The following is a 27530-nucleotide window of genomic DNA, read 5'->3' as shown; positions in this document are numbered from 1 at the left end:
GAGACCATTAAAGTTATTAAAAAACTATTTCATCTACCAAGGAATTCATGAGCATCTAATAAAAATTACTAACAATAAACTAGTTTATTCTTAATTAATTCTCCTTTAGCAGACCATCAGGCTTCCCTTGTGGCTCAGCTGGTAAAGAATCTGCCTGCAATGCAAAAGACCTGGGTTCTATCCCTGGGTTGGGAAGATCCCCTGGAGAAGAGAAAGGCTACCCACTCCAGTATTCTGGCCTGGAGAATTCCATGGACTATAAGTCTATGGGGTTGCAAAGAGTCGGACATGACTGAGCGACTTTCACTTTAGCAGACCATCCGATTCAGAATACAACCCAGAAGTAGCACCTTTATAAGAGAATTTTTCTTGGAAAGGTATCAGAAACAATTTTTTTTAGCAGCAAATATAATGTACCTTCAGCAGATATAATCATTCACCATGTTAAACTCAGACTTTGGGGCTCTATCACACAATGGGCACTGCACTGAACTTCTAAATTCAAACTTCAGGGTCCTTTTCAATCTTTTTTTTCCCTACAAATATATTACATTTCTTCTCTAATCTTTCTACCTGGAATGTTCCCTTTATAACTTTTTTTTTTTTTTTTTATGCTTGCAGCTATCTTTTCACTCTGGTGCCTGGCAAAATTCTATTCTTTGTTAAGTTCTATCTCATATATCTTTATTTTATAAAGCATTTCCTAATACCTACTTCTGAGAAACAAACTCTCTCCTTTGAGTTCCCATAGTCTTTTGTTTGCACTTTTGTTTGTACTTTTGTTGTGTTTATCTTCCCTCTTACTTTATTTGTGTTCATGTCTCCCCTCCCCATATTAGTTCTTTCTTTTGAATCTCAGTCTTACTGATGAAATCTCTAAAACATATAATCCATCTTTTGTCTCTTCTGTGGCCTCTCATTTAGATAATAATGACCATATGTTTAAACTGATTTCTTGGTTTATCTTCTATCAGTTGGGATGCTTTCAGCTATGGTAGCAAAACCTCTCACTCAAACTGGCTTAAACTATAAGTACATTTATCATCTCCCATGAACAATTCTAGAGGCAGAACCAGCTTCACCAGAGTATTAGGGTATAAACTTCATTGTGGCTCAATGTTGTTGTTGCAGATCCACGTTCTTTCCATCTCTTGATTCTGCTGGATTCAATGTTCCAGCTTTGCTCTTAAGTCTGTTCCCTTCACATTTGCTTGATGGCAACCCACAGGTCCATGTACCACATCCAGACTTTACAATGCCCAAAGGAAGGAAAAAAAAACTATTGTTTCCCTTTGTCTCATACTTAGAAGTAAAAAAAAGAAACTCCACTGAGAAGATCACTGGCAGAGAGTGTGGTCCTTATAGACTTTTCATCTCTTTCTACATACCTTTGATATCATTCTAAATTCAATGGGGGGTGGGGCTGTATTAGAGAATTGGCCATAGGGAGCCTGTCATGCATTCATTCCTAAATTTAATGGGAATCTGTAATCTAGCGAAGAGAAGATGTGTAGGGACTAGAAGACAGGGAGTAGAGATGGGTTTAAGCAGATGAATTATAAATATATTTTGTGTGTAGAAACAAAAGAAATTGGTGATTGTTTGTAGGGGTGTAGGAGAGGGAAGCTTCAGGGCAGAGCTCTGGCATGAGTATCTTGGGGAATGGAGATGTCACTTACGGAGAAGGTTAACATTAGAGGAAGAGCCTTTGGGGGGAAGGAATGTTGAAGATCAAAGAGTGGGTTTTTAAACATGTTAACATTTGAAATATTCAAGTTGATATTTCAAGTAGGCTGTCATTTATACCCATCTGAAGTTACAAAGAGAAATGCAGGCTGGAAATACAAATGTGGGGGTTGCTCTTTTAGAGATGCATTCAAAGACATGGGAGTAGATGAAAGGACTTAGGATGTCCACGGAGAGTGAGGATAAAGAGGACTGAAAGTTGGGGCCTATTGAACACCAGATAGAGAAGAAGGAATTGACAAAGGAAAGTGAGAAGAGTGGCCAGAGAAGTGAAGAATATATCAGCAGGGAATCATGTCACAAATACTAAGAGAAGAGAATGCTTCAGAAAGGAATTGCTCAACAGTACAAAGAAAGAAAAAAAAAGGAAGGGAGAAAGGGAGGAAGGAAAGATGATTAACGCTTATGTAAAATATAATCCATTGATATGATTTGAAGCCAAAAAGAACTCACTCATGGGAACATGCACAGCAAAAAGGACAGAGATCTCCACAACAATGTCTTCTGACTGTCTTCTTTTTTGCCCAATTTGGCGGTACCTGAAGCTGTAAAATATTTAGAAACTGATCATTAAATGGGTTTTGAAAGCTCTTTTGTGACGATCTGTCTGCCTGCCTTTTATCTGATCTCTGCACCCAGTTCTGTGTTGGAACATGCACTAGTGAGAATGTCCATTATTATCACAAATAATGAATTAGATGACTCATGAAGCCTGTGTCTTCAAAGTCAGGCTTCCAGAAGAAAAATAAAAATTTCCATCATCTGAGTGTCTGACAATGCTTCCCAAGGAATGAGCATCTAATGACAGGATTTCAGGCACTAGAGGCCAAGGAAGGGGGAATATCTTAAAGTAAAAGTATAAGATCATCTCACATAAACAACTGCCTGTAGTTTGTGGCTTAAATCTAGAGTATATAAGTTTATATATATATATATATATAAGCTTATTTTTCTCAAAAGTAGATTATCTTTTCAAAATTTCAAAGAATATATCAACTATACCAACAGTGCTGCTGCTGGAGCAGTTTCATGTTGATCAGTTTGAGGGGAAGGACTTTCACAGGACCTAAAGTTGGAGTGTACTGAGTGTGGCCTCTCTTTGGAAATCAGGAACAAAATACATCTTAGATGTTAAAACCATGGGCATCCACATCAAAATAAATGGGAGTTCAATTCTCAGCTCCAAAATGTATTAGCTGAATTGAATTGGATAATACTTAGCCATATTAACCTTCATTTTTCCTTATCTGTAAAATGGTTTTAATAGTATTATCAGTGATTACTTGGAAATTGTAAATTGTTGTGAATATTGTGTGTTATATATAAGGGAGTAGGCATTAAATAAGTGTTACTATTACCACAATTATTATGATTGATAACAACTTTGCTATTCCTTAACCTAGGGAAAGTCATGAGGGATTCTAAGCCACTCACCAGTGAGATAATCTTGAGCCATTGCTCTTTCTCTCTGATCGTGTTTGTTTTCTGAAGCTGGTAAGTTGGTTCAGACCCATTGTTCTCCATTTCTCTCTTCTCTCTCTCTGTAGGAGTTATCCGACTACAGGTTCAGCTCTTCCTCATCACCACCCTGCTGCTATCAATTTTTTTCCTGGGTGTTGGATTTGGGGAAAGAATCCTGTTTAGTTGGCTCTGGTCCTCATCTGCATTGGTCGATCTAGTAAAAATAAAAAGGAATTCTGATAATTCAACCTAGATTATTGAAATTCTACCTCGGGTTCTGGGCAATAAATGTCCATGGACAGAGGAAAGATGTGATACATATATACAGTGCAATATTATTCAGCCACAAAAAAAAGAATGAGATAATGATTGCCATTTGTAGCAACATGGATGGACCTAGGGAGTGTCATACTAAGTGAAGTAAGTCAGACAGAGGAGGAGAAATATTGTATGATATCCCTTATATGTAGAAATGATACAAATGAACTTACAAAACAGAAAGAGACTCACAGACTTCAAGAGCTTATGGTTACTGGGGGAACAGATGGAGCAAAAGGATAGTTAGGGAGTTTGGGATGGACATGTACACACAGCTATATTTATAATGGATAATCAGCAAGGACCTACTGAATAGCACATGAGCTCTGCTCAATGTTAATATGGCCGCCTGGATGGGAGGGCAGTTTGAGGGAGAGTGGATGTATGTATGCCTATGGCTGAGCCCCTTTGCTGTCCACATGAAACGTACAGCATTGTTTGTTAATCAGCTATACAATATGAAACAGGAAGATTTTTTTTTTTAAAGAGCAGCTAGTAATGAAGATTTCACTGGCTCCATATTCCTTGGGTTTTTGACAGGTGTGGTAGCTTTCAAAGAAAGGCATTTGAAATGCTTATGAGTTCTTATCTTCCCTCTCTATATACATAAATATTATCTCCCCTTTCCTAGCAAGATTTGCAAGTGTTATCTTCCATTTATCTACCAGATATATTGCCACATTTATTTGACCATTAGCCTGAAATCAGGTATGGTTTGTATATATTTCAAGTTGGTTACTACTCCTATATAAGCAGGCATGATATAATTGATTAATGGAAAGGTATTAGAATAGAAAATTTGATACATTTAAATATCTCAGCCTAAAATTTTGACTAATTTTGCATATGATATTATTTCAAACTTTTAAAAGCCTAGAATGCTTTCTGCTTTCCTGAGTGATTTCACACACCTTAGATCATCTGAGTCTTGCAATAACCCTGCCAAGCACTAAGTGCTATTTTCATTCCTTATTTGCTAGCAAAAATTAAGAGTTCAAAAGATTAATAGGGATTGGATTAAGCAGCCCCATCACACTTAGAAAAAAAGATTTAAACTCCTTCCTATAACTTGAAAGATCCTAGGTGCTCTGTCCTCCTAGGCTCTCTGTTCCCATCACTACATCCAGTCCAAAGCTAGTTTGCTTAGCCATGATACTCTGGTGTGTTTATTGAATATCCAGTGCTCATCCCCACCTATGAGCTATAGCACTTAACTCCAGTTACCTATTGCTGCATTACAACCAACTCCAAAGTTGGTGGTCCATAAAACAACTATTTTACTATGCTCATGGGCTCTGCAGATCACAGATTTGTACAGGACACTGCAGGGGCAGTTTATGCTCCATGACGTCTAATCTTCAGCTGGAAAGACTGAAAGGCTGGGGGTGACTCTGCTATCACCTGGAAGTGTCGCTGTGCACATGTATGGTGATTGATGGTGGCTATTAGCTGGGGACTCACTTGCATCTCTTGGCTAGAACCCCTGCCTTCCCCCTCTATATGGCTGGACTTCCTTACAGCATGGAAACTGAGTAATAAAAGCAAGCATCCCAAGAGAATGGGAGAAAATTGCATAGCAATTTTGTAAGCTAGTCTCAAAAGTACATAGGCTCACTTCCACCAGATTCCATTGCTGAAGCTGATCACTAGATTTTGCTCAAGTTCAAGGGAGGAGCATAAATGGCATGTTGTAAGTAAAGATATTGGACAGGACATATTGTCTTGGCCATCTTTGGAGACTACAGTCTGCCACGCACCTGCTATTCACTTTGTCTATATAGGTTTTCCCCTTCTCTTCTTTGTACTACTGGCTCCATCAGGCCATTCCAGTTGTTTCATAGGTACAGATATTTTCACCCATGAAAACTATACTTAAAATAGTATCCTTCTCCTCACTCAGATTTTTAAAAATCCTTACCTAATTTTGAGTTGGCCAAAAGTTTGGAAACATCTTACAGAAAAACCCAAACAAATGTTTTGGCCAACTCAATATATCCCATATGCTGCCTGATATTCTGCTTCTTTCCTCCTTCCTCCCCTCCTTCCTTTCCTCCTCCCTTCTTCCCCTCCATCTACCTTCCTTCCTTCCTTCAAGTCCCTCTTCCCTCCCTCCCTTTCTTCTCTCTCTCTCATCATCAATCAATGTATCTATATCTACTTATGTATTCACCTGTCTGACCAGCATATTCTAAGACAAGGGACAATGTCTAGTATAGAGTTAGAATATATATATACTTAATAAATATCTTTTGAAGATTGAGGGAAGGAGAGGAAGGCAGCGACAGAGGATGAGATGGCTGGATAGCATCACCAGCTCAATGAACTTGAGTTTGAGCAAACTAGTGGAGGACAGGGACAGGGACAGGGACAGGGAAACCTGGCATGCTGCAGTCCATGGGGTTGCAAAGAGTTGGACACAAATTAGAGACTAAACAACAACAACAATAAATATATGCATGAATGAATCCAGTGAAATGAATAAGGTTATCAGATCATTTTGTTTGGAAACCAAAGGCACCTAGGCCAGCAATAAGACCCCCAAGATTCAGGAGAGGGAGATGCTGAAAGGGGAGCCTGCAAGGTCTGGTGGAAGTGGGGTCTAAAAACCTCATTCTGCTAACTCCATAGTTTGTCCTACCTCACTCTCTCAAAATTCCCAAATTAAGTTCTTCTGAGGAGGTTTATCACACTTTCCAAAACATGTAGACTACAAGAAATAAGCCATGATACATCATTCCATTGTTTAAACTTGTTGTTAACTCAGTCTTCACGGAACTGAGCCTTCCTTTAACTTGTAAATTTTATTACTTCAATTACTCATTCTCAGAAATGCTTTTCTCTCCTTTGATTTTTTTCCACTTCGTGACTACAGATGATGAAACCAGAGTTTGGGAATGTCACCTCCAATTTTACCTGACATGGTATCAGGAATTGAGATTACTTACATAATGATCTTCAAACTGTTCTTAATAAATTACTAATGTTTGTGGTCTCTCTTTAGAGTTAAGCTGATGAAAAGAAGACCAGTGACTCTCTCACAGACACCAAAATTATCTTCTGTGTTTAATAGCTAGCTTCAGATTTCCCTCTAAGTCAATGCCATAGATTTAAATCTAAATGATCACTCCTAAATTATCTATTTCCAACTCAGACTTCTCTTTCAAAGGCAAGATTTATATATTCAATTAGTTACTGGATATTTTCATTTTGATGACTCACCAGAACTTGACATATTTAAAATTTATTTTACTCACTGACCCTGAAAAATTTCATTCTATATTCTCAGCTTTAGTGAATAGGCCCTCCAGGAGAAGTAAATTTCCCACAAAACTATGAAATCTAAACATCTTGATCTCATATTTACATGAGTTCCTTTTAATGTTATAATCTTGTAGTTTTGTATTCTTTTCATCAACAGGAAGCACATCCATTTTTTATATCAATAAAAGGTGAATATCCTCTTTTAAGCATATGATGCAGTTTTATTACCATGATCTAGGTTGGCCTTAATAGAAAACTGGCCCTGCTGGATAACATTTGCCCCAAAGAGAGGCCATAGGTCGCTTCTTTAAAATAAAAGCCATCATTTTACTCAATATTTTACAATTCTAAATTTTTTTGTTACCAATGCATTCATTGATTGTAAGTCAACCCATATAGTAACCTCATTATCAAGGGTATACATGAAAGCTACACTATTCAAATCTAAGTGTCCTGTGGGTATCTTACTAATAGATTTTAAGAAACTAGGAGGCCAGTGGGACCACCTTTTACATTTTTCAGACTATAGCTCTGGTCATGTCATACTATATAGAACTTTGTATTAGAATACATATGTAAGTATTTGGGGGAGGGGGCTGAATTTGTTTTGTGTGTGTGTTAATTGCTCATTTGTGTCCAACTCTTATGACCCCAGTGGACTGTAGCCTGCCAGGCTCCTCTGTTTGTGGAGGTCTCCAGGGAAGAGTACTAGAGTGGGTAGCCATTCCCTTCTCCAAGGGATCTTTCCCACCCAGGGATCGAACCCAGGTCTCCTGCATTGCAGGCAGATTCTTTACCATTTGAGCCACCAGGAAAGCCTGTATTAGTTTTACTTGATGTTATTTTCTTTACTAATTTCTGGATAGAAAAGGAGTTTCCTTATATCCAACAACTACCCTAGTTGGAGAAGGAAATGGCAACCCACTCCAGTGTCCTTGCCTGGAGAATCCCAGGGACGGGGGAGCCTGGTGGGCTGCCGTCTCGGGTCACACAGAGTCGGACACGACTGAAGTGACCTAGCAGCAGCATCCTAGTTAAACTTCATAGTAGTCTCAAATGTTAACAGCTTCATTCACAGTTTGGCTAAGGGCTTTAACCTGAATCAGACAAACCAATGGCTGCCTAGTAGATATTTGTCAGAAAATATAATTCTAAATTTACTACTGCTCCATGCTTGCCATGGCTTGGCAAGAGGAAACAATATTTCTAGAAGAATTCATGAAGTTTTTTAGATGAAATTCATGAAGTGTTTCTAAAAGCTATTCTTAGCTTATGTCAAACTGTTAGAGAACTGAGTAGATAACCCATAGTTCATTTGTATCAAGTTGCTTTTTGGTATACTACTTTTATCCTAAATTTAGAGCATCATTTGAAACACTGCATAAAAACACTTGTTTAGTTCACTCTAAGAATCCTCATGAAAATGCCACTCATTAAGATAGACTGAAAATTGTCTAAATTCCTTCCTTTCCTTCTCAAGGTGGCAAAGTTTGATAGGTTTCAGAATAATCAGAAAGTTTGGTTTTTACTATCCTCTTTTCAGGGAATGATTGTGGTTGAAACATTAATCTCTCTGATAGATTCAATGGTTGAGGGATCCCGTAGATCTATTGTGTGCTGGTCTACTTTCACCTGGGTTTTTTTTTTAATCTCACTTTTGGAGAAAGAATACTCTAATTAGCAATTGCTTATTTAATTTCATTCATTCATTCATCCACATATTCAGGAAATATTTATTGATCTCTTCCTGGATACATATCACTCTTCAAGTCATTGAAGATAGAACAATGAAAAAATAAATCCCTATACTCATGGACCTTAAATTTTAACAAAGGGTAAGATTGTTCCTGACTTCTGTATATGAGTCTTTAGTAGATATTTATTCAAATCATAGAAGCAGGGCAATCCTGATCAACATGTTTATCTTAAGGAGATAACAAATCATTGGCTCATAGGAAGCTGAGAGCCAAATTTGCTGTCCTTAATTGTTGATTGTAGTGCATGGTATAGTTTTTTTTTTATTCTGTCTCATTTCATGTCCTTGCCTTTATTTTCACTTTGCCTTATTTCTCTTTTTGAAGACTTTATTGAATTTGCCATAATATTGCTCCTGTTTTAGGGGGTTTTTTTTTGGAGGGGGTTGGCCAAGAGGTATGTGGGATCTTAGCTGCCCGACCAGGGATCAAACCCACAACCCCTACATTGGAAGGCCAACTCTTAACCACTGGACCACCAGGGAAGTTCCCCTTTGCCTTGCTTCTAACACTACATAATTTATGTCACGGTGCTGAATATCTGCTTAAGAGTCTAAAATCTTTTTTTGAGTACCACTGAGTGTAAAACATAAAAGCATACATATAAAAATACTTTATACACTCCCTTCCTATTTCCCTCTAATTCACCTTATCGGAAACAACTTTCTAAAAGGCTACTTCCATCATATCATAAGCTTTCTAATATCTTGACTGACTCCCCAGATAGGGCCTCCATAATCCATCCCTGTTAGGCTGCCTCCTTTGGGCTGTTTTCCTTCTCCCCAGCGGAAGTCCCCACTTCAGTGAATGAGGTGTAGATTCCCACAAGTGTTTTGCTCTCTCTCACCTCTGAACCTTTGCATTTGCTGCTTTCTTTGTTGAAAAAGCCCTTCCCTGCTGCACCCTCTCACATGGCTTGCTCCTTCCCTCCTCGTGTCATCTTCCCTGGGGAAGCTTACCCACTGCCGCAGGCTTGGTTGTGGGCCCCTCCTTCGGGTTGCCATAGTACCCTCTGCTGACGTGTACCCTGTACTTATCTCACTGTATTTATTATAAGTGTTAATTTGTCTGTTCTTGTCTGTCGCTAGACAGTGACCTTCTTCAGGGAGGGAACTCTCTTTCATCTGCATGTCCTGGGGCCGAGTACAGTGGGTGCCCCGCAGACCAGGTTCAGTGCAGGTTTCTTGGGTGACTCACTTGAAGCAGCGTCAGATTCCCAAAAGTTGCCTGGAAAACTGGCTCTCTTTCCTGAAGTGATGCTTATTTCCTTGCAGATGGAAAGCAGCCTAAGATTTACTTGCACCTTTTCAGTGACTGGATAAATATTGATCTCTCTTACACTCTCACCTCTTGAAAGCTGGTTCAAGATGACAAAGGCAGACCCCATAGAGAAATTTGGTCATGTTCTTATAAGTTTGCTATTTGCTTTGCAGATTATGATGTCCTTGACCAGCACTAATCCTAACCTACAACAAACACTCAATAAATAACTTTGGCCACCTAATGTGAAGAGCTGACTCACTGGAAAAGACCTGATGCTGGGAAGGATTGAAGGTGAAAGGAGAAGGGGGAGGCTGAGGATGAGATGGTTAGATAGCATCACCAACTCAATGGACATGAATTTGAGTAAACTCTGGGAAATAGTCAAGGACAGAGGAGCCTGGTGTGCTATAGTCCACGGAGTTGCAAAGAGTTGGACATAACTTAGCGATTGAATAGCAACAACAACAAGATAAATATTGGTTAAATGAATGATTCATGGATTGAATGGGTGAATGTAGAGGTTTGACCTACATGGGATCGCCGGGCTTACAGTAAGAAGAGCTGATTGTATCTGGTGCTGGGAAACTTCTACTCTCCCCTCCTCTGCTCTCCACCATTGTTAATGATTGACACTTTGGGGTTAAGGATTAAGAATAAAGGCTGCAGGAATGGTATAATACTGTGTAGCCTTAGTCAATAAAATTACCTACTTTGTAAGACAGAGCAAGACCCATTTGTTGCAGTGCCAAGGGGGATGGGAGGGCAGGGTTGAGAGGTGGGAAAAAGAAATTTGAATTGATACAGGGATGATAGAGGCTGACCTCAGAACCAAACTTCACTGCCTTTGCTTAAAACAGGCTCTGCTAACCCTATACATCACAATTTTTCCTTCTCACCCTGTTTGTGTCTTTTCTTCCACAAAATATTTACTTAGGACATATCATATGCCAACTACCTTGGACATGCAATGGGTAGAATAGAGAGCAAAATAAACACAACTATTTCTTCATAGAGTTTGCAGCCTGGAATAAATAACTGATAATCTAATAAGTAATATCACAAATGCAAAGAATGCTATTGAAAAGGACTTTTCAGTGTCGGAATGCATCAGGAATACCCACCTTGGTTTCCAAAACTTCTTCGTTTCCATAAGTGGCTGTTCACAGCTTTGTATCCAGCTAGTAGTGGTTTGCATAACGTGTTCTTGAAAAAGTTGTTGCATCTTTGTGGAAGGTTGCTGCTGCTAAGTCGCTTCAGTCGTGTCCGACTCTGTGCCACACCATAGGCAGCAGCCCACCAGGCTCCACCATCCCTGGGATTCTCCAGGCAAGAACACTAGAGTGGGTTGCCATTTTCCTTCTCCAATGCATGAAAGTGAAAAGTGAAAGTGAAGTCACTCAGTCGTGTCCAACTCTTTGCGACCCCATGGACTGCAGCCTACCAGGCTCCTCTGTCCATGGGATTCCCCAGGCAAGAGTACTGGAGTGGAAGGTTGGAGCTATGTAAACAATTCTTATAATGACCAAAATGTCCTGGCTCTCCCACAGTTTCCTTAAGTTTTGTCTAGACTCAACCATTTTTAATTGACTAAGATTTTGTCAATAGTTCTCATGCCATTGAAGTGCTTGACTGGAACACATCAAAATATTTAATCTTTAATCCCTAAATACCACACTTCTCCTTTTAGAGATGAGAAAAAGGGCAGATTTATGTGCATACATTGAATCTATTTTTGAATTATCCTATGAAGTTATCTGAAAACATCATGACCAAAATGTACCAAATCAACAAAGAATAGTAAAATTGAAGAATCACTTTTGAAAACCTCAACATAATTGAAATAATTCTTAGACACTCAAAGCTTGATAAAATGGCTATTGGTTGAAGGATTTTCATGAATCAGCTGTGGGTGTGTAAAAACAGGTTTATCAAGATTCTAAAACTTGTTTTATTTCTTTGTCAAACACATTGTCTGGGACAAAGTGATATGCTAGTTGAACAGAGCAAGCATCCATTTTTGCTTTGGTTACCAAATTATTGTCTATTAACAGCTTTTTTATATTTTCCTATAAACTATGAGATTAAATAAATATCAACTAAATGGGGTCACACTGACATTTGATCTTGTTAGCATTCTATGTAATAGCCGAAAGAATTGACTGATTTGGCAATCAAGTCAATTGCAGATATTCAAAAATGAATAGTTAACTAACTAAACAAATAAAGATAAAATTATTTTTATAGCACTGTTGGACAAGAAATCTAGTTGACTAAAATTTGACTTTTCAAAAGTTGGGATGCTGGGCTGCAAACATGATCCAAATATCTGGATTTTGGCACAGTCCACCATGAAAAGGAGAATCCATTCCTTTTATCTACTACTTGTTGACTATTTCATATGAAGATTTAATAATGAATAAATATTTATAAAATTAATATTCTACAATGGAAATGGTACTGTTGGAGGACCCTTTTCTTAGTGTCTAGCTGGCCAGGGAAGACACGTTAAAGTACATGATAATCCAGTCGATAAAATCAGGTGAAAAACGATAAGTTCCAGTTGAGCAGATAGTTCATTAGTATTGGTTGAGTCCAGAGGAAGAGAGAAGAGAGGAAATTTTGGTATGGCTAACTTAATTTGAAGAATAAACAGGTGAGGGCAGAGTATTGGAATGGGAAAGCAATGCTGAAAAATGCCAGTGTATTTGAGAGACTGAGGGTGAGGGTGATCAATTAATCTGGAGCATGATTTTGGTTTTTGGTTTAGACAGTAATAAAAGAATGCTGGAAGGAGTTGTAGGTTGAGTTCAGGCTAGAGAGATTAATTTATCTTCCCAAATATTCCAAAACAGTGACCTGTTTAGAGGCCAGACACTGGGAAAATATGGATGCAAATCTCAAATCCTTTTTGGAAATACGTAGGTTATAAAAAACTTGTATATACTTATTTGTACTATATGTGAAAATTTATCTTCAAAAAAAATTCTGTTTTTATAAAAAATTGATATTGACATTTATCAAAAGAGTGCTATTTCCTGGACTCTGTATTATATGTTTTACATGCTTGATTTCAGCTAATCTTTACATCTAAGATGCACTATCTTGCTTAAATCTCAAAATAAGCCTGTGAGCTAGGAGTTATCAGCACCCTTATTTAAATGATGAAAACACTATGCAGCAAAGAGATTCTGCAACTGTACAAAATCATAGATCCCAGGGACTTGAGGGCTGGTTAAGCTTGATTCCAAAGCCCAACTTGGAACCACAGTGCTAATGTCAAATACACATAACTCAAGTTAGCTGGCCATGACATACATTGCTTGAAATCCTGCTGATGTGAGACCCTATTTCCATACTTCAAAATGATCTCTCTGAATCAGTTATTCTAAGATGACAGATTTTCATTGTACAAAATCAAGTAATCAAATTTCAGGGAACAAAATAAGTAATGATACCCAAAGACATCAAATGAGAAATGCAAGTGTTGGTTTCTCAGGGTCAATGGATGGAGTTGGTAGTCTATAATTTGAAAGTTCTCAAAGATTGTTCTAGGAAATGTGAAATGATTTCCTTATTATTTCCCACACTTCTTCCAGTGATTAGGAGTATAAACCTGGGAGCCAGATGGACGCAGGTTCCCCCAGCTTTGCTCCTCTTATTAGGTGACCATAAGATAACTTTGTTTACTTCTCTGTATCTCTCAGTCTCAGTTTCCTCTGCTGTAGAATGGGGATAATAAAATCTCCTTCAGAGCACTAGTGTGAGAATGAAATGTAAAGATGTATAGAAACTTCTTTATGCGGAGCCTGGCACAGAATTAATGTTCAATAAGTAGTAGTGATTATTAGCCATTTTAGGCAAACCGGCATTGTTCCTAAGAAGAAAGAACTGTTCAAAGCAAACAATGAAATCAGAGTGGATTTCCTGTTCTCTGCCTTTTAAGCTTTTCATCAAAGGCAACACAATGAGGCAGAGCGGCTGAGAACAAGCCCAAGACTGAAGCCTCCTTCTCTGATTAATGCAGTGCTTTGAGCACGAGCAAATAATCTGAAGAAGGTTCCATTCATGCATGGCTTAACTTGAACCAAAGTGGTCAAGGATCTTCACAGGCTCCTTGCAGCTGAAGAATTCTAGGGAATTGGTTAACCTTAAAATTTAACCTAAAACAAATTTAGAGGCAAAGTGTCATCAAGAAATAATTAAGCTTTGGCATTGTGGTGACATCAGTAGCATATAAATTTATCTGACAACTTGACTGATTTATTTAAAAGTTATACCTTCATCCATTTAACAAATCCTCTTTCCACTTCTGGGAAAGCATCAGCCTAGCAACAGAATAAGTTGCTTACCTTTCCCATTCATCTGTATAACTTTTTCATGGATATTTATGAACACGGGAGACCAGGGATAAAGGCAGTGCAGGGAGTGGTTCTACTCTGTACAGACAAGTGATGGGTGATATATTCCTGTATCGCTTTACAGATCATCAAGTGCGTGCATATACATTATCTCACGTTACTCTTACACAGCAGAGAAGGAAAATGAGGTGCAGAGGATTAGATGCTTGTTCAAAGGTACATGCCATGCTAAATGGCAAAGGCCCCATTAGCAGGCTGCCCTTGAACTCAAGGTCAGCTCATTTTGCATCATACTGTAGTGCCTGAGCAGTGACATTCACTAACTTTTATGCAGTGCTTAATGGTTTATTATTCCTTCTAGGTACATAATTCTACTTGCTTCTCGTAGCATTTTGGAAGCAGAAAAACTCCTGTCTCCACTTGAAGGACCAGGAAACAACAGATTTCAGGCAATCTAGGATTTGAACTTTATGGTTCCAAAATGGCATTCACTCATGGATTTATTCATTCACTCAACACCTATTTACTGAGCATCTCTTCTATACTAGGAAATTTGCTGGATCATAGGGAATATGAAAAACTCTCTCCCTGCATGGAGTTCAGATTCTAGTGGAGGAGTTGAACCTCAAAATAATAAGCCAATAAAAATTAATTTTGGTCAGGTAAAGAGAAATAGCTTCAAGGAGAATAAAGGGGGGGTGGTGGGAAGAAGGCTCAAAAAGAGGGGATATTTATCTACATATATATCTCTCTGTATATATATATATATATATATAATGGTTGATTCACATTGTTGTATGGCAGAAACCAATACATCATTGTAACACAATTATCCTCCAACTTAAAAAAGAAGAATAAAGAAGAGGAGAGTGGTAGGGAGGAGGAGGAAGTTATTTTAGTCAGAGAGGAGAAGCAGGAACTTTCAAGGTGAATCATTAGAATAGAGATTTGAATGGAGAGAGCAGCAAGGACAGGATTTTCAGGAAAGGGAATCTCAGGGTCAAAGGCACACCAGCCTAGTGTACGGGAGTAACTACAAGATGACCACACAAAAACTGGTTTAGGTTGAATGCAAGGAGATGAGTATGGAGTAACAGGAAGAAATAAGGCTTTGTCATAGGACATCATGATTTTCCCAAAAGTCTTACTGAGTTGGAAGAAAACAACTTCAGCAGACATTTAGATGGACATAAGCCCTTGCAAACTTCCTTTCACTTCCAATTCATTTCTCTTCCTGACCTTGGTACAATCTTTCAAGCCATTTCCATTCTTACTGTCTCCTTTCACATGCATGAGCTCCTTTCACAGCTGAGCCATAAGCTTAACATCATGGCTATTTCAACGAGGCAATGAGACCATCTCATAAGCAAGAAGTTATGTGCTTTCTATTTTGACTTTGTGTCCACTGGTCATGAGCAAGTCATTTTCAAGAGCAGAAATGGGGACCTAAATTTTGGTAACCCTGAAGTCCTTCTAAGGGAAGTGCATCATTTGACACAAAGTAGAATCTATGAAAATAAAGTCATTTATCAATGCCTGAAGAAAAGTACTACAGTCACATCATAAATTTATATAGATTTACTGGAAATCTAGGTTTTCATGAGAAATTGCTATTGACATAAACCTGATTATCGTGCCAACTATTGTGCCAGGGGTCTGAGAATTAGAATTGTAAAATAGGACCATCAGCTTATTTAATATAATTTTAATTAACTTACCACGTATTGCATTCTCTCCAGCATGCATATGGTAAACGTTGCAATAGCAGAGGTTCTCTCCACTGAGTAGACAAGCTCTGATTGTAATAATCTACTAATAAAGAGTGAATTCAGTTCAGTTCATTTCAGTCACTCAGTTGTGCCCGACTCTTTGCGACCCCATGAATCGCAGCACGCCAGGCCTCCCTGTCCATCACCAACATCCGGAGTTCACCCAAACTCATGTCCATCTAGTCAGAGATGCCATCCAGCCATCTTATCCTCTGTTGTCCTCTTCTCCTCCTGCCCCCAATCCCTCCCAGCATCAGGGTCTTTTCCAATGAGTCAACTCTTCACATGAGGTGGTCAAAGTATTGGAGTTTGAGCTTCAGCATCAGTCCTTCCAATGAACACCCAGGACTGATCTCCTTTAGGATGGACTGGTTGGATCTCTTTGCAGTCCAAGGGACTCTCAAGAGTCTTCTTCAACACCACAGTTCAAAAGCATCAATTCTTCGGTGCTCAGCTTTCTTTATGATCCAACTCTCACATCCATACATGACCACTGAAAAACTATAGCCTTGACTAGATGGACCTTTGTTGGCAAAGTAATGTCTCTGCTTTTTAATATGCTGTCTAGGTTGCTCATAACTTTCCTTCCAAGGAGTGTCTTTTAATTTCATGGCTGCAGTCACCATCTGCAGTGATTTTGGAGCCCCCAAAAATAAAATCTGACACTGTTTCCACTGTCTCCCCATCTATTTCCCATGAAGTGATGGGACCAGATGCCATGATCTTAGTTTTCTGAATGTTGAGCTTTAAGCCAACTTTTTCATTCTCCACTTTCACTTTCATCAAGAGGCTTTTTAGTTCCTCTTCACTTTCTGCTATAATGGTGGTGCCATCTGCATGTCTGAGGTTATTGATATTTCTCCCAGCAATTTTGATTCCAGCTTGTGCTTCTTTCAGCCCAGCATTTCTCATGATGTACTTCGCATATAAGTTAAATAAACAGGGTGACAATATGGGCAATGTCAAATCTGCCTCTCAGTGTTTTTGCAGTTTCATCTGCACGTTTCCAATCTCACCATTTTAAGAAGCCAAATATCATTCCCGCTGTAGAGCTAAGGAGTAGTTCAACAGGCAGTGCTCTGTGATAGGAGGTGAAGTAGTTAAACAAAGAAGGGCAAGACTCCATGCTCCCAGTGCAAGAGGATCCCACATGTTACAACCAAAGATCCTGCATGGTACAGCTAAGACCTGGTTTGCAGCCAAATAAATACATATTAAAATAAAACATTTAAAAAAAAAGAAAAAAAGAAGCAGCTGCTATAATGGAAGAGGAAAATATTTCTCCAAATCAGTTAACCTGTGAAGAAGATTTGTTTTTCAATGGCTTCTTATTCCCCATTATTTTAAAGTTTGTTATAAAAACAGGAATTGTGGATTCATTTAAAACTTCAGGATAAAAAAAAAAAAAAAAACAAAAAAAAAACTTCAGGATGAGCTTACAGCCCTTTATATTTGCAACCAATTTCTTCAGAGGGGTCTCAAGCCCTTAACTCCATAGATACCTCTATCGCTTATAACTTACCCTATACAGAAAAGTTGGCAATAAGTAATGACCTATGAGCCCTTCAGGGTTTGTGTGAGTGTTTCTGAAAGATGACCAATAAGCCAACAGATGCCTTGGCCAGGGCTTCTTCCCCTATCTTTCAGCCTTTCTGACTGACTGCTTCATGCCTGCACCGTACCTTCCCAACTCTCTAACCACAGAGAACAGCACTTACTCAGGACCACAGGATTTCAGTTCCCTTGGGAGTTTCTCTGCATCAACCTTATGCAAGAATGTTCATATCTGTGATTGCATTTGAAATGCAAGAGTGACACACTGGGTTAGCCCCCTTCCTCCCACTTTCCTCAGTCTCATTACATCTTATCTTCAAAAATCCCAACTAGATATGTAATTTGGGTACACTATCCTGGCAGTAGCTAAATACGGTTTTTAAAATAGAATCCTTTTTACTTAGCAAACATGGATTCAAATTTGCATTTAAACAAAATTAGAAACATATTCATCTTAAGGGCCTTTGGGTTTAGTTGTATTTAATTTATAAAAGTCAAAGAGTCACCAGGTTTGGGTTTTCAGCATTTTTTTCCAAGCAAAACCTCATTTGATTTCAGAGGATCCCTGCCAGACATGGGGACGAGGTGTTCTCTTCCATTTCATGAGTGAAGCAAGTTCTTACTTCTTGATTTAAAGCCTGCTTCCTTCCTGCTCTATTAATTTCAACTATATTTGGCACACATTTATAAAGAAGGAAAGTAAGAGGATAGAAAAAATTGCCTGATTAGAAAATAATAATAATGGCCAAGGTTTATTGAGCATTTAGTACATACTGTGCAGCTTCAGTAGTCATGTATGTATGTGAGAGTTGGACCATAAAGAAGGCTGAGCACCAAAGAATTGATGTTTTTGAACTGTGGTGTTGGAGAAGACTCTTGAGAGTCTCTTGGACTGCAAGAAGATCAAACCAGTCCATCCTAAAGGAAATCAGTCCTGAATATTCATTGGAAGGACTGATGCTGAAGCTGAAACTCCCAATTCTTTGGCTACCTGATGCAAACAACTGACTCACTGGAAAAGACCCTGATGCTGGGAAAGATTGAAGACAGGAGGAGAAGGGGAGGACAGAGGATGAGATGGTTGGGCGGCACCACTGACTCAATGAGCATGAGTTTGAGCAGGCTCCAGGAGTTAGTGATGGACAGGGAAGCCTGGCGTGCTGCAGTCCATGGGTTGCAAAGAGTCGGACACGCCTGAGAGACTGAACTGAACTGAACTGTGCAGCTTTTCTCTGGACCTCATTTGTGATGTGTCATCTCCAAGGTCCTTGGGCTTCCCAGGTGTCACCAATGGTAAAGAATCTGCCTGCCTATGCAAGAGAGGTAAGAGACACAGGTTTGATCCGTGGGTTGGGAAGCTCTCTTGAAGGAGGAAATGGCAACCAACTGCAGTAGTCTTGCCTGGAGAGTCCCATGAACAGAGGAGCCTTGTGGGCTACAGTTCATAGGGTCACACAGAGCTGGACGTGACTGAAGTGACTTAGCACACACACGTGCACCAAGGTCCTTAAATAGCATGAGAGGTGCTGATAATCCCTTAACAAATTTATCAAATATAAAAAATATTTTGTCTTTGTAAAGCTGAATTTGAATATATTTAAAGGCTTAAAAACAAAACATAAAAAAACATTCGGTAATTCCTAGATTTCTCTAGGATATAGGTAGATAGAAGTTGTTTCAATAGTTCTACTTGTTACCTCTACTGAGTGATCAATCATCAATGATTAAGATTTAGTATTTATTATTATTAGAATCATATAAACATCTTCTCACACCAGTTTTGTGGATACAAACTTCACAATTTGATTCAGCTATTTGTTATTTTAATCCCATTTAATTGGTGACAAAAAAAAAATTCATTTCAGCCAGGCAACCACCTCAAGATTGGCTTTTTCGTATTTTCTGGGTTGAATTTCTTCTCAGTTTCTGTCCTACAAATTAAATTAGATCTAAGCTAGGAAAAAAAAAAAGTAAAAGTGAAGGAAGATGGAGAGAAATAACTACCTGTGCTATGAAAGAGAAGTATGAGGGGAGAAGGACATGGTAGGTAAATGCTAGTAGGTAGAGAATGAAAATAAATCTTATCCTTCTTCCTGGGCACAGAGCTGGACCATATTCCACAGCCTTCTTTGAATTCAGATGTAGCCATATGGTTAAGGTCATCCCAATGGGAAGAGGCCCTGGAAAAGGGATTTCACATACTTAGGAGCAATAAAGCCCATGTGCCACAACTACTGAGCCCTTGCTCTAGAGCCTGGGAGCCACAACTATTGAGCCCATGTGCTCTAGAGTTACTGTGCTCTGCAATACGAGAACCCACCACAATGAGAAGCCCGTGCATCGCAGGGAAGAGTAGCCACCACTTGCTGAAACTAGAAAAAGCTCGTGCACAGCAACAAAGACCCAGCACAGAAAAAATAAATAATAAATAAATAATTTTAAAAATGCACAGAGCAATGATGGCACATATTCTAGATCTACTCCTCTGACTAATGTAGACATAAGTCAGATGGTTACACTAGTATCTTGGAAACTTTCGATGATTGCAAAAAATGTGATAGTAATATCTGGAAGTGCAATGCAGGACAAACACATTTTGCTAACTCCAGAAATTTGTTAGTCTTCAATGAGCCAAATGTCTTCAATTTCAGTCTATTGAGAAGGATCCTTCTTTGCATTATTTCCTCCATCTAGAGTAATAGACTGCCTTCTTGTAGGGAATTCTTCTAAATTCTGTGTGTGGCTTTTATATTCCTTTAATTTTTCAATAATTACTTTTTACAATGTCTTATTTAGGACTTGATATTGTAGACTGGTTTTCTTGACATATAGATATTTAAGAATCATTTTTGATAATCTTGGAGATAGTCCTCTCACCTTTATATTTAATTTTACATGTATTTAATATTACTTATTCTTTGGTTTTACAAACATAAGTTCTCTACTTAATCCATATGAATAACTTATAAACATAAGACTTATTGTTAAGAAAATAATCACTCTAAAATTAGCCAGATTTCTATGGCATACTTCATATTGTTTAACTCACTATGGTGTCTTATATGTGTTTAAAAGCTGATGAAGGTAAGGAAGAAATATGATTTCTTCATGATGGATAAAAACCATTTAAGTGTTAAAACAAAAAGCCAATGTTGCCTTTCTTCTGGGAATTACTGTCAGAGAAAACATGTTTGGACATTTCCAAACATAGCATTAAAAACACCCCTAATTCACAGGGGGAGGAGAAATCCCAGTGTAGTGATGCAGGTATCAAAACACGAGAATCAAGTACTTGGTGACTGAAGTCATGGAAGCAGTTGATAGGAAATATACACAATCGACATACAGTTCTGCCATTCAGATGTAGTAAAATCTTCTGCCTTCAATAACAGAACAGATTCCCACTGGGTGTCTCCTCCCTTGTTGAAAAAATGATGAAAGCTAATCATTTCTGCCCTCTGTGAACATACACTAGACAAAACATTAGAAAAACACACATAAGTGGAGAAAAAGAATGAGATTCTCAAACATGTGCATAAACTTTTGAAGTTGCTACCTCATGCCCCAATCTTTTCAAGAGGCCAAGTAAGCTGTAGAGAAGAGTGGAAGTGTTTGGTGACTTTTCCACACAGGATATCAGTGAAGCTAGGGAATTAAAATCATATCGTAAAAGCCAGTGTGAAGTCAGGAAGTCATAGAGAAGAATTTAAAAATAAAGCCACTAATCCAAATGAAAGTATCCCAACAATACCTAATATAGTAGTAACAGTGACTAATATCAAAGTTTCAACATGATAGCCCTTTCCTTCTACCCTTTTCAGTAACTAATACTGATTAAGCACAATCAAATCCAAATTTATAGGATGCAGGAAGAACTCTATTCACATGTACATTTTAACTCTAGCTGTATTGAAACCTTTGAAGCTTAGGTAATAGAGTTTAAGGAGATATTAGACAGCAGGTCTAACATGTTCATGACTGGGGATAAATAATATGAAGCTCCCCAGTATAATAATAATAGGGGCTTCCCCAGTGGCTCAGTGGTAAAGAATCTGCCTGCAATGCAGGAGACACAGGAGACGCAGGTTTGATCCCTGAATTGGGAAGATCCCCTGGAGAACGAAATGGCAACCCACCCCGGTATGCTTGCCTGGAGAATCCCATGGACAGAGGAGCTCAGCGGGCTGCAGTCCTTGGGGTTGCAAAGAGTCGGACACAAGTGAGCAACTGAGTATACAATATGAAGCTCAAACAAGGAAACTGACTTGTCCACGGTCACCAAAACAAGCTCTAGAAGATCAATGGACTGAAAATTCACACCAGTCTAGTGTTCTTTCTTCCAAATCTCATTCACATCTTTTAAGCCCACCTCTTACAGCAAATAAGGATTTTAAGAATAGTTACATTTTCTTATTGCTTTTAATATTGTCATTTTTAGTAAGAATAAGAATAAAAGGATAATGGCTACTATGTTTTTGGGCTCCCCGTCCCCGGTCCCTGGGATTCTCCAGGCAAGAACACTGGAGTAGGTTGCCATTTCCCTCTCCAATGCATGAAAGTGTAAAGTGAAAAGTGAAAGTGAAGTCGCTCAGTCATATCCGACTCTTAGCGACCCCATGGACTGCAGCCTACCAGGCTCCTCCATCCATGGGATTTTCCAGGCAAGAGTACCAGAGTGGGGTGCCATTGCCTTCTTCTATGTTTTTGAACACCAGCCATTTAATCTGATAGTCATGCAATGACTAACTTGTTATGTAATATTATGATAACCACTTTGCAGATGGGAAACTACGGCTCAGAGGATTAAATAACTTTTCAGTATGTCACAGGGCAGAGATAGCATTCATATATCAGTTTATCTTAATCTAAATCCATATTCTTTCTACTTCTTAAATTGAGATAGTTGATTTACAATGGTGTGCCAATCTCTGCTGTACAGCAAAGTGACTCAGTTATACATACATATATATTCCTTTTTTTAATATTCTTTTCCATTATGGTTTATCACAGGATAATGAAGATAGTTCCCTGTGCTATATCTTTATGACCTTGTTGTTTATCCATTTTTAAATGTAACAGTCCATATTCTTTCTATTTTATATTACTACCTATTTTAATGTATTTGGGGGAGGGGGGAACCTGTCAAGAACTCCAGAGCAGAGCCAGTAACTGAAAATGTGGCTAACCATTCCAGAGACTACTGTTTGGCCATTCAAACATTGTCCAAAAGTGATTCTTCTGGTCAAGATGATCTCGTTTCTAAAATGGCCATCTCAACAAGAACCATTGGCAGCTTCCTAAACAAGGAAGTGATTAATTGAATTTTATTTTTAAAATGATACAACAGTAGTCACTGAGAGAAAGGCTGGTGAAAATTTTATGATCTGGTAAAAGTCTCCAGAGGCTGGCGATTGTACTATCCTAGCTGACATAGATTATGTCAGCCTTGCAGATGGTGTTAAAAAAAAAACCTTATATCCGTATGAGATCAAAACACCAAGATTGAATTTAACCCAGATGCTTGGCACTGTGTAGACATAACCTATGTCATATCTTCCATTTTCTGTTGGAGGCAGTAGAGGAAGGGTGTGACTACACACAGTTGTTAAAGGAATGATATTTCCAGGCAAACTTGCATTAATGCTTTAGGTGGTTTTTTTTTTGTTTTTGTTTTTGTTTTTTTTGGTCTCCGTCCTCTGCTCCTCTGTTTAAATTCCTAAAATGCATCAGACCTCAGGAGTTTGAGGCAGACATACTCTGTTAGGAGTTGAAGGAAGATTTGCACATTTCATCTCTGACATGTGGACAAGCAGACGCTCAACTGCAGAGCTTTGACTGCTCACTGCCTTTCTTTGTCTTCATTCACACATAAACCCTTGCCAATTTCCCACTGAAATGCCACTGCAGATCCTGAAAAGTTTTTGGAAAGCGTCTCATGACTTTCAATCTCCTCGACAGAAAGAGAAAACTTAGACAGTCTTATTAAAAAAAAAAAAAATGTTGATGGCAGGGTTCATCATCAGGACAAGCACCATAAAAGCACTTAGAGATAATGGGTTAAGTGTAACTGAATCTGAAACATACCGCTTTGGCAGTCATCTCATTCACAAAATGTTGGAGTGGTTGTAGGTGATGCCAAGTTAAACAGGATGATGGACTCAACACAATACATGTTTGCAACACTAATAGGTCGTCAGCTTCAGGCCACCCACCTCCAGATGGCGGGAAGTGAGGGCAGCTGCCCCATCTCTAGAGAGTCAGAGGGTCTTCCTGCTCACATGGTCAGATATCCGAGGCCATGAAAAAGAGACAGAGGACCTGCTTGTCCTTGGTGTTTCATGATCCATGAGGAAAGGGACATTTATCCCTGCACTGGAGATCTGAAATCTATGGCCTCTGATTCATTTGTGATTCTTGGGTAAGCCAAGAGACAGATGGGTAAATGTCTTGCACTTCTATTTAGCAGAGTAACTAGGAGCTGTGGTCTTAAAGCGTCCAATGTTGGAAGGAACATTGAGGAGCCTGCTGGATATTTCAAAGCCATTTGATATGTATGGTGCCTTGGTCCAGAACCCAGAAGTTTTTATTATTTTGGCTGTGCTGGGCCTTCCTTGCTTTGCCCAGGCTTTTCTCTAGTTGTGGTGAGCCAGGGCTACTCTTCCTCATAGTGCATGGGTTTCTCATTGCGGTGGCTTCTCTTGTTATGGAGCACAGGCTCTCAGTGCTCAGGCTTCAGTAGTTGTGCCTTGCAGGCTCTACAGTGCAGGTTCAGTAGTTGTGGTGCAGGGGCTTAGTTATTCCATGGCATGTGGAATCCTCCCGGACTGGGGATTGAACCCATGTCCCCTGCATTGGCAGGTGGATTCTTTGCCACTGAGCCCCAGGAAAGTACCCAGATATATTCTCTTGCCTCTTGCCAAATTCCCTTCTACCTCCTACTTTGTATACTGTGTTGCTTTCTGCTGAGATTAGATATCATCCAGTGTGATGTGAACATCTTCTGACTCATGATACAATCAGGCTGCTAGTCCCCATGCTTTAGAATGGTAGGGCACACCCAGAAGCACAGGTAGTAAGTAATGACCCCATGGAGAGAGCATTATTTGAATGTCCTCCAGTATTTAAGTTGAAAAAGATCACATTTGTAGAAAAGTGACTTTTAAAAATGATTTCCATTTTGAGTTAAAGTGATGATGACTATAATTTCAAAAGAACAGTAAAATAATAATCAGATCAGATCAGTCGCTCAGTCGTGTCCGACTCTTTGCGACCCCATGAATCGAAGCACGCCAGGCCTCCCTGTCTATCACCAACTCCTGGAGTTCACTCAGACTCACGTCCATCGAGTCATTGAAGCCATGCAGCCATCTCATCCTCTGTCGTCCCCTTCTCCTCCTGCCCCCAATCCCTCCCAGCATCAGAGTCTTTTCCAATGAGTCAACTCTTCGCATGAGGTGGCCAAAGTACTGGAGTTTCAGCTTTAGCATCATTCCTTCCAGAGAAATCCCAGGGCTGATCTCCTTCAGAATGGACTGGTTGGATCTCCTTGTAGTCCAAGGGACTCTCGGGAGTCTTCTCCAACACCACAGTTCAAAAGCATCAATTCTTCGGTGCTCAGCCTTCTTCACAGTCCAACTCTCACATCCATACATGACCACAGGAAAAACCATAGCCTTGGCTAGACGAACCTTTGTTGGCAAAGTAATGTCTCTGCTTTTTAATATGCTGTCTAGGTTGGTCATAACTTTCCTTCCAAGGAGTAAGCGTCTTTTAATTTCATGGCTGCAGTCACCATCGGCAGTGATGGTGCAGTTATAGTTATTATTAATTATAATAATAGTTAATCCTAATTAGTAAATTCTGTTCATAATTGAATAACTAATGTATTCATTTAATAATGAATACAATGTTCCAGGCTCGCTTCTAAGCACTTCACTAACTCAGTTAATTTTCACAGAATCCCATATGATTTTATTTTATTTTTTGATTTTTATTGGAGAATAGTTGATTTATGATGTTGTGTTAGTTTCTGCCCCAGAGCAAAGTGAATCTGTTATACATACCCACATATCCACTCTTTTTTTAGATTCTGTTGCCAAAAACGGTCATTCCAGAGTATGGAGTAGAGTTCCTGTGCTATCAAGTAGTCTCCTATTAGTGGCAGCACTATTAACAATAGTCAGGACATGGAAGCAGACTAAACGACCATCAGCAGAGCAATGGATAAAGGTGTGGTTACACATACAATGGAATATTGTTGTTGCTGTTGTTTAGTCCATAAGTCATATCTGACACTTTTGCAACCCTGCAGACTATAGTCCTCCAGATTCTTCTGTCTGTGGGATTTCCCAGGCAAGAATACTGGAGTGGGTTACCATTTTCTTCTCCAGGGAATCTTCCTGAACCACATATGGAAACCCACATCTCTTGCTTGGGAGGTGGATTCTTTACCACTGACCCATCTGGGAAGCCTTACAATGGACTATTACTCAGCCATAAAAAAGAATGAGACAATGCCATTTGCAGTGACATGAATGGACCTGAGATTGTCATACTAATGAAGTCAGTCGGTCAGAGAAAGACAAATATATGATATGGCTTATATGTGAAATCTAAACAAAGAAACAACTGAGCCATGCCATTTTAGAGGCAAAGAAAGTGAGACACACGGAGGTTAGGCTACCTGTCTAAGATCACTCAGTTGGGAAGCAGCAAAGGCATACGTCAAGCTCAGGCAATTCGGTTCCAAAGTTTGTAGTAGTTTCTATTTACAGCCTACTGCTTAGCACTGGGCTAGAAACATACACAGAAGAACTAGGATGCACATGTATGAAAACCAATAAGACTAGTTTCTTTTTTTAAACAATGACCAGAAATTTGGTTGAGAGTTAGAACCATCTCCTTCAAATGAGTCACCTTTGGAAGAAACACACTTAGAATAATGAAGTGTCATTCTTTAAAACGTGTGTCACTACACCGCTGGCATCGCCATCACAGCTGGTTTATAAATAATACACACAAAAAAACCAGTGCCCGTGTTTTAGAGTCTTACTTTATTTCTCACTAGAAACTGACGCCTTCTTAATCACTGGGCGATTCATAATTCCAGACTCCAAATGACTCCTGGCTGTTTCCGAAACCCAAATCCACCTTTAAAAGTCAAAGACTTGTCATCTGAGGGAATATTCCAAACAATCTGTTTGGTCATAGATTCTTAGGGCAGGTTCCCAGATATTTTTGAGTGGTGGCAATTTCCTTGCAATATGAAAATACCATAGCACAGTGGCTGCCTGGAAGATGAGAGCTCTCAGTTGGATGACTAAGTTCAGATTTCTTTATGAGACAAGTCATTTCAATAGTTTTATAGTCAAATATTATCTCTATGCATCCCTCAGGGACTTTATACTCTCACAGCAGAGGAAACCTTAGACATTATAAAAAGGAATCAGGGAACAACCTATGACAGATGAAAGTCAAAGACCAACAAATATGGCAGAAACAAAAAGTGTTATGGGATTTCATGATGGTGAAAAAGAACATGGAAAGCAGCCAATAAGTCAGGAAGGCTTCCTGGAAGAGGTAGCTCTTGACCTGAGCCTTAAGTGAAGAGAAGAATTTGGAAATCTTTTAAATCATGTGCTAAGAGCTATTAACAAGGTGGATGGCTGATAAATAATGACTAACTCAATTCCTGACCCTTTAATGTTTGCTGAAACATTAAGAGACAGGAATGTTTAACTTTCATCCCTAACCATTCTGAAAACCATGGTGTCTTTTCCTTGATATAGCAAAAGTTGAATACAAAGTTAATAAATTTAAAAAAGAGGGAAAATGAAGTTCTTAGAAACTGATTAGGGAAACTTATGTGTACTTGTTATTTAGAATGTGAGAATACAACAGAGAGATAGGACCTACGAACATTCTTTACAATCCGTGTTGTACTTGAAAATATTTGGTGGAGTTGCTACCCTGAGAAGTCCCGGGGGATACCAAAGACAGCCCTTTCAGTATCCAATATTTTGTTGTTTGGTTGTAAAGTTATGTCT

The 27530-nt window shown here is 39.0% G+C and overlaps 2 long non-coding RNA genes across 2 annotated transcripts in view; one reads left to right on the top strand and one right to left on the bottom strand.

Moving 5' to 3' along the window:
- Nucleotides 1–665: 665 nt before the first annotated feature.
- LOC129626874 (uncharacterized) overlaps nucleotides 666–27530 on the bottom strand; it is a 394198-nt gene continuing 367333 nt past the window's right edge. The window contains exons 4-6 of the long non-coding RNA XR_008702275.1: nucleotides 3181–3421; nucleotides 2200–2291; nucleotides 666–1248 (exon numbers count right to left, since the gene is read on the bottom strand). This is a non-coding gene — a long non-coding RNA (uncharacterized LOC129626874). The remainder of the gene's footprint in view (nucleotides 1249–2199; nucleotides 2292–3180; nucleotides 3422–27530) is intronic.
- On the top strand, nucleotides 2822–10233 carry LOC129626875 (uncharacterized). The gene is made up of 3 exons (XR_008702276.1): nucleotides 2822–2935; nucleotides 3150–3240; nucleotides 9974–10233. It is a non-coding gene; the product is annotated as an uncharacterized LOC129626875 (long non-coding RNA).

The sequence above is a fragment of the Bubalus kerabau genome, chromosome 14 (assembly GCF_029407905.1).
Source record: "Bubalus kerabau isolate K-KA32 ecotype Philippines breed swamp buffalo chromosome 14, PCC_UOA_SB_1v2, whole genome shotgun sequence".
Classification (NCBI taxonomy): Eukaryota; Metazoa; Chordata; class Mammalia; order Artiodactyla; family Bovidae; genus Bubalus; species Bubalus kerabau.
The sequence above is the reverse complement of the archived record's forward strand: the minus strand, read 5'-3'. Positions and strand labels throughout refer to the sequence as shown.